This window comes from Balaenoptera acutorostrata, chromosome X, assembly GCF_949987535.1.
Source record: "Balaenoptera acutorostrata chromosome X, mBalAcu1.1, whole genome shotgun sequence".
NCBI classification, from domain to species: Eukaryota; Metazoa; Chordata; class Mammalia; order Artiodactyla; family Balaenopteridae; genus Balaenoptera; species Balaenoptera acutorostrata.
Window position 1 is genome coordinate 13,603,356 of NC_080085.1, and position 14,283 is coordinate 13,617,638.

Below are 14,283 nucleotides of genomic sequence, written 5' to 3' on the forward strand. Positions count from 1 at the left end.
CATCACATATTTTGCAGACTTTTAACTTGGGAATCCTGTGCTAAATAAACCAGAAAAGCCCAGGCAGCTTAAGAGAGCACGTGCACTAGGTGGACAAGGTCACTTTGATTCTTATTGAATCACAAAGAGCACAAGCACCCACAGTTACCTGGTGGCTGAGCCGGGCCTAGACGTCAAGGGTTGTGGCTCTCAGTCCAGGGCCCTTTTGTGTGTCCCACATTGTGGCATCAATCTTGGAGCTGTGATGGCTTGCCAGAGTAAATAACTGCTCGGCTGGTAGAAACCTCAGAGGATAGACAATTCCATGTCCAAAGAAAACGACTTGGAGAGCTGAAACCCACATCCATTCTCCCACATCAATTAGCTGATCTCACAGTGGAGGAGAAGCAGCATCATGTGGCCTCGCCTGTCTGAAACTAGGAACTCTTTTACAGCAGCACGTTTTCTTTAGAGTGAAATCTTTTTTACTGAGCACTCACGGAGTCCTGATCTCATTTTCCAAAGTGTTTTCTCTCAAAACATCATCAGCTGAAAGAAACTTCTCTCTTTCCATAAATTAATTTTGTAAACAATTATTCATGAACACCTACCTTGAAGGCTAATACTAAATGAGATACACTTATGCTGGCAACTAACACTTATGCTGGCAACTACAATTTATCTTGCTTAGTGGGCACAGTTTTGCTCCCTGGGAGGGAATTTTAATCTTCGATAGGAGCAAAGCAACTTGGGAGTGAGGAGGTATGTGTCAAGCTGTCAACAAAGAAAAGGACCAAAGAAACCAATGTAAACTAATCCAAGGACACAAGGACTATGAGAAGCACTGGGCTAAGTTGCCACCTGCTACAAATTTTTAGCTCTACCCTTGTGATTAACTCTATGTGTTATCCCCTAACCTATAACCCCTTGCCCTCCTATTTGTCAATTTCTTTGCTCATTGTTGTAAGTGATATCTCCTAGCAGAAACCAGAAATCCCACCAAACAACCAGATTCACCAGGAAGATCTCAAAACTAGGTTGTTAAATTCAGAAGTGCTCCCATGCTGACTGGAAAACAGCTGCTGCCCCCAGCTCCTTGAGGTCTCCCTCCCACACTGACAGGACCACCCCAGGTCTGGGGAGGCCTATGTGGATGCCGCCTGGGTACTTGGTGCCCACTGGCCTTCCAGCTAGCACACCACAACTCCCATGCACCAGCGCCCATCTTTACTTGTCCTCCCAGCCAGAGGAGCCTCAGTCCTCAGCTGGGAAGATACCACCCCAATCGGTGGTGCTGGCTGACAGTGGACAAATGCCCAAGGCCTCTCTAATCCCTGAGGCTCTGGCCAATCCTCATAGGCTCGTACTCCCCATACTGAACCATCACATTAACCTGGTCCAACTATAACTTCAGGTCTTCTGGTTATTTTTACTCAGCATATAACATACTAAAATAATGTAGTTTTTGACACTCAAATATTAGCATTAACTACTTAAAAAAAAATAACTTGATTGCTGAGCAGTTTTTATATAGTACGACTCCCAAACTATTGTTTCTCCTCAACAATAATTTCGCAATGATTTTGATTTTGTTCTTCATCTACAATCAATAGGCAAAACAGTATTTCAGAAATGGAGTTCTTTGCTGCAATCATTGCCCAGACACTTATTAAGTTCCTGGCATTCTATTCATACATATGGTACAGACAGACCTCAGAGAGATGGCAGGTTCAGTTCCAGACCACCGCAATAAAATGAATATTGCAAAGAAGTGAGTCACACAAATTTATTGTTTTCCCAGTGCCTTGACTATACTGTAGCCTAGTAAGTGTGTAATAGCATTATGTCTAAAAAAACAACGTACATACCTTAATTAAAAAATACTCTGTTGCCATGGATGGACCTAGAGATTATCACACTAAGTGAAGTCAGACAAAGATAAATATCATATGATATCACTTATATGTGGAAACTAAAACATGATACAAATGAACTTATTTACGAAACAGAAATAGACTCACAAGCATAGAAAACAAACTTATGGTTACCGAGGTGGAAAGGGTGGGGGTTGATAAATCAGGAGTTTGGGATTAACATAGACACACTACTATATATAGACAACCAACAAGGACCTACTCTATAGCACAGGGAACTATACTCAATATTTTGTAATAACCTATGATGAAAGAGAATCTGAAAAAGAATATATATATATATGTATAACTGAATCACTTTGCTGTACACCTGAAACATTGTAAATCAACTATACTTCAATTTTTAAAAAATGCTCTATTGCTAAAAAATGCTAACCATCATCTGAGCCTCCAGTGAGTCACAGTAATAACATCAAAGATCACTGATCACAGATCACCATAATAAAACAACAATTAAAAAGTTTGAAACATTGCCAGAATTACCAAAATGGGACACAGAGACACAAAGTGAGCAAGTGCTGTTAGAAAAATGGCACTGATAGACCTGCTCGATGCAGGGTTGCCACAAAACTTCAATTTATAAAAAACGCAACATCTGTGCAGTGCAGTAAAGCAACGTGCAATAAAATGAGGCATGCTTGCATAAGAATCAAGAAATTTAAATAGCCTCTGAACCCAGGAACACAGATAGGCAATAATAACATAAGCAGAAATACTGATAACCAAAAAAACCCTCCTATACATTGACCTACAAACTATTTTGCTGCAATATTATTCCCATCCATATATATACATCGCGTGGAATCAGGGGAGCATTTTTACTGTCTTTGCATAACATTTGAAGGGTCATGGGTTCCAAGATCTGTACTCAGAGATGAGAGTGACAAACTCACCCAGAAGTAAACCCACACACCTACGGTCAATTAATCTTCAACAAAGGAGGCAAGAATATACAATGGGGAAAAAGACAGTCTCTTCAGCAAGTGGTGTTGCGAAAGCTGGACAGCCGCGTGTAAATCAATGAAGTTAGAACACACTCTCACACCATACCCAACAATAAACTCAAAATGGCTTAATGACTTAAGCATAAGGGTTTCCCTGGTGGTGCAGTGATTAAGAATCTGCCTGCCAATGCAAGGGACACGGGTTTAAGCCCTGGCCCAGGAAGATCCCACATGCCGTGGAGCAACTAAGCCCGTGCACCACATCTACTGAGCCTGAGCTCTAGAGCCCGCAAGCCACAACTACTGAGCCCACATGCCACAACTACTGAAGCCTGCGCACCTAGAGCCCATGCTCCGCAACAAGAGAAGCCACAACAATGAGAAGCCCGCGCACCACAACGAAGAGTAGCCCCCGCTCACCGCAACTAGAGAAAGCCCACGCACAGCAACGAAGACCCAATGCAGCCATAAATAGATAGATAGATAGACTTAAGCATAAGACATGACACCATTGGACTTCCCTAGTGGTGCAGTGGTTAAGAATCTGTCTGCCAGTGCAGGGGACACAGGTTCGATCCCTGGTCCAGGAAGATCCCACATGCTGTAGAGCAACGAAGCCCGTGTGCCACAACTACTGAGCCTACACTCTAGAGCCCGTGAGCCACAACTACTGAGCCCGGGTGCCTAGAGCCCGTGCTCCACAACAAGAAAAGCCACCGCAATGAGAAGCCCATGCACCGCAACGATGAGTAGCCCCCCCTCGCCACAACTAGAGAAAGCCTGTGTGCAGCAACAAAGACCCAACGCAGCCAAAAAAAAAAAGACGTGACACCATAAAACTCCTAAAAGAGATCATAGGCAAAACATTCTGACATAAATTGCACCAATGTTTTCTTAGGTCAGTCTCCCAAGGCAATAGAAATAAAAACGAAAATGAACAAATGGAACCAAATCAAACCTACAAGCTTTTGCACAGCAAAGGAAACCATAAACAAAATGAAAAGACAACCTACAGAATGGGAGAAAATATTTGCAAATGATGCAACTGACAAGGACTTAATTTCCAAAATATACAAACAGCTCATACAACACAACAACAAAAAAGCAAACAACCCAATTGAAAAATAGTCAGAAGATCTAAATAGACATTTCTCTAAAGAAGACATACAGATGGCCAAGAGGCACATGAAAAAATGCTCAACATTGCTAATTATTAGAGAAGTGCAAATCAAAACTACAATGAGGTACCACCACACAGCAGTCAGGATGGCCATCATTAAAAAGTCTACAAATAACAAATGCTGGAGAGGGTGTGGAGAAAAGGGAACCCTCTTACACTGTTGGTGGGAATGTAAGTTGGTGCAGCCACAGTGGAAAACAGTATGAAGGTTCCTTAAAAAACTAAGAATAGAGTTACTATATGATCCAGCAATCCCATTCCTGGGCATATATCCAAACAAAACTGTAATTCAAAAAGATACATGCACCCCAATGTTCACTGCAGTGCTAGTCACAATAGCCAAGACATGGAAACAACCTAAATGCCCATCGGCAGATGAATGGATAAAGAAGATGTGGTACATATATACATGGAATACTACTCGGCCATAAAAAAGAACGAAATAATGCCATTTGCAGCAACATGGATGCAACTAGAGATTATCATACTAAGTGAAGTAAGTCAGAAAGAGAAAGACAAATACCATATGATATCACTTATATGTGGAATCTAAAATATGACACAAATGAATCTATCTATGAAACAGAAACAGAATCAGGGACATAGAGAATAGACTGGTGGTTGCCAAGGGGGAGGGGAGTGGGAGAGGGTTGGGTTAGAAGTTTGGGATTAGCAGACGCAAACTGGTATATATAGAATGGATAAACAATAAGGTCTGTATAGCACAGGGAACTATATTCAATATCCTGTGATAAACCATAATGGAAAAGAATATGAAAAAGAATGTGTATATATGTATAACTGAGTCACTTTGCTATACAGCAGTAATTAACACAACATTGTAATTCAACTATACTTCAATAAAAAAAATTTTTTAAAAAGATTGACAAACTCAAATGATATTCAAACACTTGGGATCCTTGTTCTTCTCTAAACATATCAATAGAATTTTTTAATAACTACCATCTGTTGGGCAAATATTATGTGACAGGTATAATGCTACAGACTCATTGTCTCATTTATTCTTCTCACAAGTCTATGCTTAGATGTTATTCTGATCAGAAAGGTTAACTAACTCGTCCAATCACTATCCTGCCTCAGGTTTGTCTGACTCTTAACTATTCTGCTATGTTGGCGTGTGTCCTGCTCCTATTCTGACGTCTGACACCAATGCCAAAAGGAACAGATGCTCTGAACAAAGACTGAAATTTGACCTTGATTAGGGTACCAGAAAAAAGACTCAGTCTTGTTCTCAAAAAGGAAGATTTCCTCACATAAAAGCTCATTAACTTGACAAATATTCCTTGAATCCCTATTGTGTGCCTGCCTTTCTTCTGGGAACTGATTATTAAAGTAAAATTGAAATGGCCGCTACTCACTGGGTAAGTAAGCTACTGAGTTTTATAAACTCAGCACTATACTAAGGATGATTGATGAAAAGGAGGGAGAATGTAATTTATACTGTTCTCTTTAAGTATAGTAGGGAACTCAGCTTGAATCTAAATTTTGTTCACCACAGAAATCAGGTATGTTTATGGGCTTGGAAGGTAGAATATGGGATCCTTGGGCATGTAGGGAAATGTACCATTTAAAGAAACTCATTCTAGGGACTTCCCTGGTGGTCCAGTGGTAAAGAATCCACCTTCCAGTGCAGGGGACTCAGGTTCGATCCCTGGTCAGGGAGCTAAGATCCCACATGCCATGGGGCAACTAAGCCCGCATGCCACAACTACTAAGCTCGCATGCCTCAATGAGAGAGAAGTCCGTGTGCCACAACTACAGATCCCACGTGCCACAACTAGAGAGAAGCCTGCGTGCCATGACAAAGAGCCCATGCCACAATGAAAGATCCCACATGCCACAACTAAGACCCGATGCAGCCAAAAAGAAAAAACGGAAAGAAAGAAACTCATTCTAAGGGAAGAGAATTGTAAGAACAATTTGGGCACCAGGACAGTGGACAAAGTCAAAGAAGAAGGTTGGTCATCCAGATCATCTGGATTGATGATGCAGTCCCAGAACCAGGGGCCCAAAGCAAAGGAGCGAACAAAACCCACAAGAGCTGAACCACCAGGTGTCAACCGTGGCAGTTCCATTCACAGGCAACAGGACCCACTGCCCATGGCTCTTGCAGCAATTGGAAACTGCGCCCTCCAGGCAGACATCAGTGCCCTCAGCTCGGGGCTTGGGCAGCTTCAGGACAAACATCGGCTCTGGCCTCATCTTTGAAAACCACCAACAGTGAATGAACCAGCTGCTATCTTGGGCGTTAACAGTGTGAAGAGACTTTCCCACAGAGGTCTGGAGGAGGAGAAGGCATGAACATGGGTGCCACAGGGCAGCCAAGGGACCTCTTTCCTGGAGCCTTCATGAGATCCCTGCCTGAGACTTCCAAGACCTTCTGGAAGGAACTGGAGGGACCAGAGTTCCAACAGAGTGCTGGAGGTGGAGGCTGAGCATGGGAATTTAAGGGAGTGCTCAGCTTCTGCCAATTTATATTAAGCAGATTTGTAATACTGCAGTGTGAGAAGATTAATGAAGTCTCACTTTATATGCGAAATGTGGAGTAACTCATCCATAACTTTTAAAATTCAAGAATCTCCTAATCCAACAGCTGCATGACCAAGTGAATTCCATATCGAGTTTATCCTATTGTCACATGGCACAGCCACCCCTATTTTTTTTTTAAAGGGTTTGTTTGTTTATTTAATACATCTGAAAAGAATGCATATACAAAGAATTGAGACATGAGAAAGCATTGGTTCAACACTAATGACATCTACAAGAATTAGGATTTGGGGAAGGTGGGGAAGACTACCTAATATTTTTAAGACTTGGAAACTGCAACCAAGATAAGTGTTAACAGGGATTTTATCAGCTTATGAAGAGTCTTCATAAGACTCTCCCCAGGATTTTTATTAAACTAGAGAGCCTCACCTGGCTGCTCTAGGGTTCCTCATATGCAAAACAGAAATAAGGGGATTCCCCTGACTGGTCCCCATGTGGTTAAATATTCTCCCCACCCCCACCCTACCCCACCCCCAGCTTAATGAAGCAGGTCTCCATCCTCATAACTTGAAAGAGGGTGTGAATCATCCCATAGACATCTGTCTTCTAGCACCACCCCTCGGAATTCCTCTATATACCAGCTCTTCAGCTGTGTTCTAGAACACTGTATCATACACTATTAAGCTGCACATCTATGCTAAGCATATAAAGACAATGACTGACAGGGAAAAATTGTTTTTTCATTACGTACTCAATCCATTTGGTGTATTTCAAAAGGTACAATACTTTTCTTCATTTATCAGTGAAAGAAGTTAGAAATTAACTTCCAAAAAAAAAAAAAATCAGCAAATGGCAAACAAATTTCCTTGAGAGTCACAGTCACATATATAGTGCATCCTAGAAAAGAGGAGGGGCAAGACAGGTTCCGCCCACTTTCATCAAATACTGGACCTACTCAAGGGTGGAGAAAAAAGGCAACTTTCAAATAGGAGTATATATATATTTTTTTTAATTATTAGCACCTTTAATTATTTATTTATTTATGGCTGTGTTGGGTCTTCGTTTCTGTGCAAGGGCCCTCTCTAGTTGCGGCGAGCGGGGGCCACTCTTCATCACGGTGCGTGGGCCTCTCTCTATCGCGGCCACTCCCGTTGCGGAGCACAGGCTCCAGACGCGCAGGCTCAGTAGTTGTGGCTCACGGGCCCAGCTGCCCCACGGCATGCGGGATCCTCCCAGACCAGGGCTCAAACCCGTGTCCCCTGCATTGGCAGGCAGAGTCTCAACCACTGCGCCACCAGGGAAGCCCTGAGTATATTGTTAAATGAGGCGTTTACTACACTCCTTCCTAAGAGCACCAGGTGGGGAACACGTTTTCTAAACTAGATCTAGGAAGTGGGATGTGGAATCAATCCATCCTCCTCCTCCTAAGGGCTGTCCAATGGTTAATTTAAAAAACATGACTAAATAACAACAAATCCCACACACACTCCCCCGTCCAAAAAAAGGAAAAAAAAAAAAACTAGATGTTCCAGATTACTCGCCAAAGTGGAACCCGGGAACAGCTTCAACAACCCAAGTTGGTCTGTTACAGAGGCATCACAAGCATGCCTTGCTTTTAAACAGAAAATAATTTTTTTGAAACAACAAAATAAAAACTATTACTGATCACTCTTCTGACAATACACAATTACTCAAAATTAACTAGTATTGAGAGGGGGAAGGGGGCCATAGCTATGGGTCTTGTCTCACACGAGTGCATGTGGGTAGGTGCAGGGCATCTGTCATTATTGCAAAAATGAATTTTAATTTTTAATCTTTAGTTTGATTTAAACATTGCTTTTAGTATGATGTGGACACCAGCTGTGCAGAAAGGGCTCTGGAGAGACGTTCATAGCAGCACACACCTGCCGCTCTTCTTCAGTTCTGGAGGCTCCAGGGCAGCCAATGTTGCTTCATCAAAATACATTCTTTAGGCCTTTCTGCGTAAGTGCAGAACACTCCACATACTTGACAGCCTTCAGGTCACGGGCCAGTTTTCCGCAGCCTCTGGGGTGACCAGCGTCTGTTTATTCTTAGCAAGTTTCTCAGTAGTAGAGGGGTCATCTCTGAGATCAATCTGGGTCCCAACAAGCAAGAAAGGGGCCTTTGGACAGTGGTGAGTTCTCAGGCACCCACTTTTCTTAACATTTTCGAATGAGGATGGAGAGACCACTGAAAAACAGACTAGAAATACATCTGTTTGTGGATAACTCAGCAGTCATAATCTGTCATAATCCTCTTGCCCTGCGGTATCAAAAAGTCCAAGAGTACGAGGCTCTCCACCAATCATAATTGTGACTGCATAGTTGTCAAAAACAGTCGGTATGGGCTTCCCTGGTGGCACAGTGGTTGAGAATCCGCCTGCTAATGCAGGGGACACGGGTTCGAGCCCTGGTCTGGGAAGATCCCACATGCCGCGGAGCAACTGGGCCCGTGAGCCACAATTGCTGAGCCTGCGCGTCTGGAGCCTGTGCTCCGCAACAAGAGAGGCCGCGATAGTGAGAGGCCCGCGCACCGCGATGAAGAGTGGCCCCCGCTTGCCGCAACTAGAGAAAGCCCTTGCGCAGAAACGAAGACCCAACACAGCCATAAATAAATAAATAAATAAATAATTTTTAAAAAAAGGGATACGTGTTCTGTTTCTAAAAACAGTCGGTACATACGGACACTGCAGGTCTAACTTTTTAAACTCCATGATTACTAAAATAATTCCAAAGCCTTTTAGAAAAAAACAAACAGAACTTGCTGTAAGAGCCTGCTTATCTCAATGACTGCATTTATCTTTGCCATAAAAAAGCAAAACCGAAAATCCATTATAACACACAGAGTCTCTTGATTTCAGAAGACTGTCTTTACAAAAGGCTCATGAACTGCTTATGGCCACAGGTGACTTCTGAGTGGGTGGACAGAATTAAGCCCATAGAGAGATGAAAAAAATCTGTTTGTATCATCTTTAATTTCTTTCATCAGTGTCTTACAGTTTTCTGTATGCAGGTCTTTTGTCTCCCTTGGTAGGTTTATTCCTAGGCATTTTAGTGCATTCCACATGCACTCGTGTGAGACAAGGCCCATAGCTATGGCCCCCTTCCCCCTCTCAATACTAGTTAATTTTGAGTAATTGTGTATTGTCAGAAAAGTCATCAGTAATAGTTTTTGTTTTGCTGTTTCAAAAAAATTATTTTTTGTTTAAAAGCAAGGCATGCTTGTGATGCCTCTGTAACAGACTAATTTGGGTTGTTGAAGCTGTTCCCGGGTTCCACTTTGGCAAGTAATCTGGAACATCTAGTTGTTTTTTTTTTTTCCTTTTTTTGGGCGGGGGAGTGTGTGTGGGATTTGTTTTTATTTAGTCATGTGTTTTTAATTCATTAACCATTGGACAGCCCTTAGGAGGAGGAGGATGGATTGATTCCACATCCCACTTCCTAGATCTAGTTTAGAAAACATGTTCCCCACCTAGTGCTTAGGAAGGAGTATAGTAAACGCCTCATTTAATAATAAATTCGTGCGCCACAACTACTGCGCCTGCGCTCTAGAGCCCGCGTGCCACAACTACTGAAGCCTGCAGCACCTAGAGCCTGTGCTCCGCAACAAGAGAAGCCACCGCAATGAGAAGCCCGCGCACCGCAACGAAGAGCCCCCGCTCACCGCAACTAGAGAAAGCCCGCGCGCAGCAACGGAGACCCAATGCAGCCAAAAATAAATAGATTAATTAATTTAAAAAAGAATAATGGGCTCTGGTTCCAGTCAAGCTGGAATAAGGACACTCCCCACCATCTAAGACAGGATGAAAAGAGCACAGCCATTTTGGAAAAGGGCTAGGGAATGGCTTTGGGCAAAACAGGCCTTGCAAGCTAAAGAACAAAGGCCCTGGGGGCCTGAGCCCCAGAGACAAAAACCAGGCTCCCAGGAATAAAAAATTAACTTTGTCTCTGTTGCACTAGCAAGTATACCTAGTTGCCACAAGACAAGAAGCTCAACTATAAATTTTAACCTCATCTATTCCTGTGCTTTCTTGCAGAAAATTCTGAGGCACTGCTTTCCCCTCCCAGAAGCGCTCCCTATTCCCGATAGCCACTGTGGACCCATCTGCTGCTAATCAAGAAGTTTGACGACTTCTCAAAACTATCAGTTATAATGAGACAAACCCTCCCTTTTGTTATAAAAGCAACTCGCCCCATCTACGCCGGGAGCTGGCACTTTTTTTCTGCCTTCTCCCTTGTGCACAAGCTCTCTCTTTTAATAAAAAGCTTTGCTTGCCTAAGAGTCTTGTGGAAGCGATATTCATTTATATCTATGGTAATGCTGTCCAAGAATCTAGAAAGGGCCCGGTAACACATCTCTCCCTCTGATTGTAACAAAAAGCCCTAGACAAGATCCATAAAGCAACTACCAGAAGGCTCCGAAAGGTGGATGAATTAGTTTTCTTCTGCTTAAACAAATTATCACAAATTTAGTGGTTTAAAACAACACATATATATTCTCTTACGGTTCTAGAGGTCAGAGACGTAAAGTGGGTCTGCAAGGCTGTGTTCCTTCCGGAGACTCTAGAGAATCTTCTTTTTCCTTGTCTCCAGCTTCCAGATGCTGCTTGCATTCCTTGACTCACAGCACTCCGAATTCTGCTTCTGTTATCACACCTCCACTAGCTCTGACTCTCTTGCCTGTTTCTTATAAGGGCCCTTGTGATTTCATTGGCCCGCCCAGATAATCCAGGTTAATCTCATCGCAAAATCATTAAGTTAATTAAGTTTGCAAAATCCCTTTTGCCAGGTAAGGTAATATATTCACAGGTGCCAGGAATTTGAATATTGACATCTTTTTGTGTGGGGAGGCATTATTCTGCCTACTACAGTGAATAAAGAGCAACGGGATTGGGTAAGGAACCCAGGTCTTAAATGATGACATGGAAGTGAGTTCCTAGGTTTTTTTCTCTCTGTATATCGCAGCTCAAGCTCTGGGGTAGCCCGCAACTCAGGAGAGAGGGAGAGAGCACAGACACAGGGAGCTCTAGGAAAAGCCTGCTTTCTCCAGCCATGGGTGAAGCGGGGTAGGGGGTGGGGCGCGGGGGGCAGTGTATGGTGGGGCTGTCCTGCAGGACAGAGCACTTGGGACTTTTCCTACTCTATGTCAGGGGAGAACCAGCCATGAAGCAGCATCAGGATATCTCCAAATTTCTAAACATAAATGCTTTTTTTAGGAGTCCAGGATCAAATCAATCAAAAACAGCACCGATAGATAAGAAAACACCATTGAGACCTATAGCAATGGTCTTAGAGGACCAACATAAATTGTTGGGATATCAGGGGTGGATAAAAATCGAGTTCTAAGAAGGCTCTTGGGAAATTAAAAATAAGAAAGAAAAGGAAAGACTCTTCAGGCTGAAAACAAGGATCAATCATGGAAAATGCAGAACAATATCACTCATGAATTTCAGATACAGGCAGAAAATGAATATTTAACAATTATACAGAAGATAAAATAGAATTAGGCAGTAGCTGAATAAGATGCTGAAAACAGAACCCCTAGTCAGCTAAAGCCGTGCCCATTTCCTTAGAATTTTTCAAGAAAAATTTTCAAGTAACCAGCAACTGCACAATTTCAGGCTCCTTTTGAAACAGGAGGGAAGGGGGCAGGGCACAACCCTTAAAGAATGACATAGCCGTTGAGGATACGACATAACTGGTTAGAACTAACTAGGTCCAAGATGGTGAAAGATTCGACTTCCAGTAGACCTTGAGCCTCGTTATACGCTCATTGTAATACATTAGCTAAAAGACACACCCACAGCTGCCATGACAGTTCCAAGGCCAACCATAAAAGGGCAAAAAGTGAGTGGTGGCCCAATTCCTTGAAACCCCACCCCTTCTCCAAAATGGTTGGAATAATACTTCCACTCATTAGCCTATGAAATTACCCAGCCCCCAAAAACTAACCACCCCATATTTTGGAGCCTGTCGCTTTCTGAGATGGCCCACACTGTCTGTGGAATGTGTTTCTCCCAGGGCCACTCTTGCCTTTTGAGATGGACTACATTCTATGGAATGTGTATCTCTCTAAATAAATCTACTTACCTATCACTTTGCCCCTCGCTGAATTCCTTCTATGCTGAAACATAAAGAACCTGAGCTTCATTAAGTCCTGAGATCAGGTGTGTGATTTCAATTAAAAGACAGTGGGTTCAAGACCCAGTCTGGGTTTTGGCTGGGTTCAAGTCCCATCCAAGTTGTGTGGTTTCACTTTCACGGTCATAAATCAAACCAGAGAACATTCCAAAAACCACTTAAACCAGTTATCTGTTCCAGGAAGGAGTAGCACTTAACTGACTAAAAAGGAAGTTTTAAAGGCATTTTGGAAGGTCCAGATATGACTTCAAACAATGACAAATGTGAGGGAATGATGTTCATTTGATGGAAATATTATTTCAGTATGAAAAGTCCAACTTAGAAAAAATAGCCCCCCAAAGTTAACTAGCAGGACACTGGTTGTTCCCTAAGAATAAATAAGCTAAAATAGAGCTTTACTATTATACTTTCTATTGGCATGCCACTTTGCAATCTCCTGCTAAATCTGGCTGCGATTTTGTTTCACACATTGTTAAAAAAAAACTGATCCTCCCAAACCCTTGGTAATTTCTCCAAAACAGTGTTCTCATCGCTGGCTCCACATTAGGACTTACTAAGAGTTTTAAAAAAGACCCAGGCCCAGGCCAATCCTAGGCCAATTGAGTAAGAACTTGTTGAGGGCTGGGCTGAGGCACTAGCAGTTTCCATATCACCTCAGGTGATTCTAATGTGTAGCCTGGGTTGCGATCCACTGCCACAAAGGAGCCCCACTCCACCTGTGTGACTAGAGCCAACTCAGGTCTTGCTTCAATTAAAATATACTGAAAAGTAACCCTGTCATCCCTTCCCCCAAAAATACCATATTTAGATTTTCCGCTTGCATTCTCATGGCTGCTTCATTTTAGATAAAGGCAACAAGAAAAATATTTTCCCAAAATAGTTCCCTTTCACAGTTTTGCAGTTTCTGGCTTGGGCACTGTCTTCACTAAATAAAAATGGATTTGGGACTTCCCTGGCAGTCCAGTGGTTAAGACTCCAAGCTTCCACTGCAGGGGTACGGCCAAAAAAAAAAGGATTTGTCTTTGGCAAGAGAAAGGAGAGTGTTGATTAGTTCCCCTTCACTTACCTTCTATGTCCATCTCCAAAGATCCTCTGCCTCACGTAAGGCTGCAAGCCTGTTGATGTTTCCAGAATCATTTCTGTAGGAAAACCCAAGAAATAAGTAGGGGCTGCATCTGTCATCTTACTCTGCTAGACGAGAATCTCACTGAAACATAAAAGAAAAATAACTGCTCGTGCTGATAACGCCTTTTGATCATTCCCACTCATTGGGAGTCTTGCTATTTGAAAGTAGTCTCTTTCCTCTCTAAGCATCAAGATGGTGGTTACAGGGGGAGTGGAGGATGTTAGATGTCCATGCACCTTCTTTATTGACTGTTGAATAATTCTGGATGAACTTGTAAACCTGATTCACCCAGAAACTATGAAGATAACTTGATTCAAATCCCAAACTAATCCCCTGTGTCTTTGCTACATGATGAAATCAAAAGCTGGAAAAAGGCATCTGTAAAAGAGACAGTGGTGCATAACATATTCAAAAGTTACACATGACTGTCTGTTAAGTTATATTAAATTGA

General features: G+C 42.6%; 1 pseudogene; it reads right to left on the bottom strand.

The window, feature by feature from the left end:
• Positions 1-8,433: 8,433 nt before the first annotated feature.
• LOC130706465 (cell division control protein 42 homolog) lies at positions 8,434-13,785 on the bottom strand (annotated as a pseudogene).
• Between the last annotated feature and the right edge of the window lie 498 nt (positions 13,786-14,283).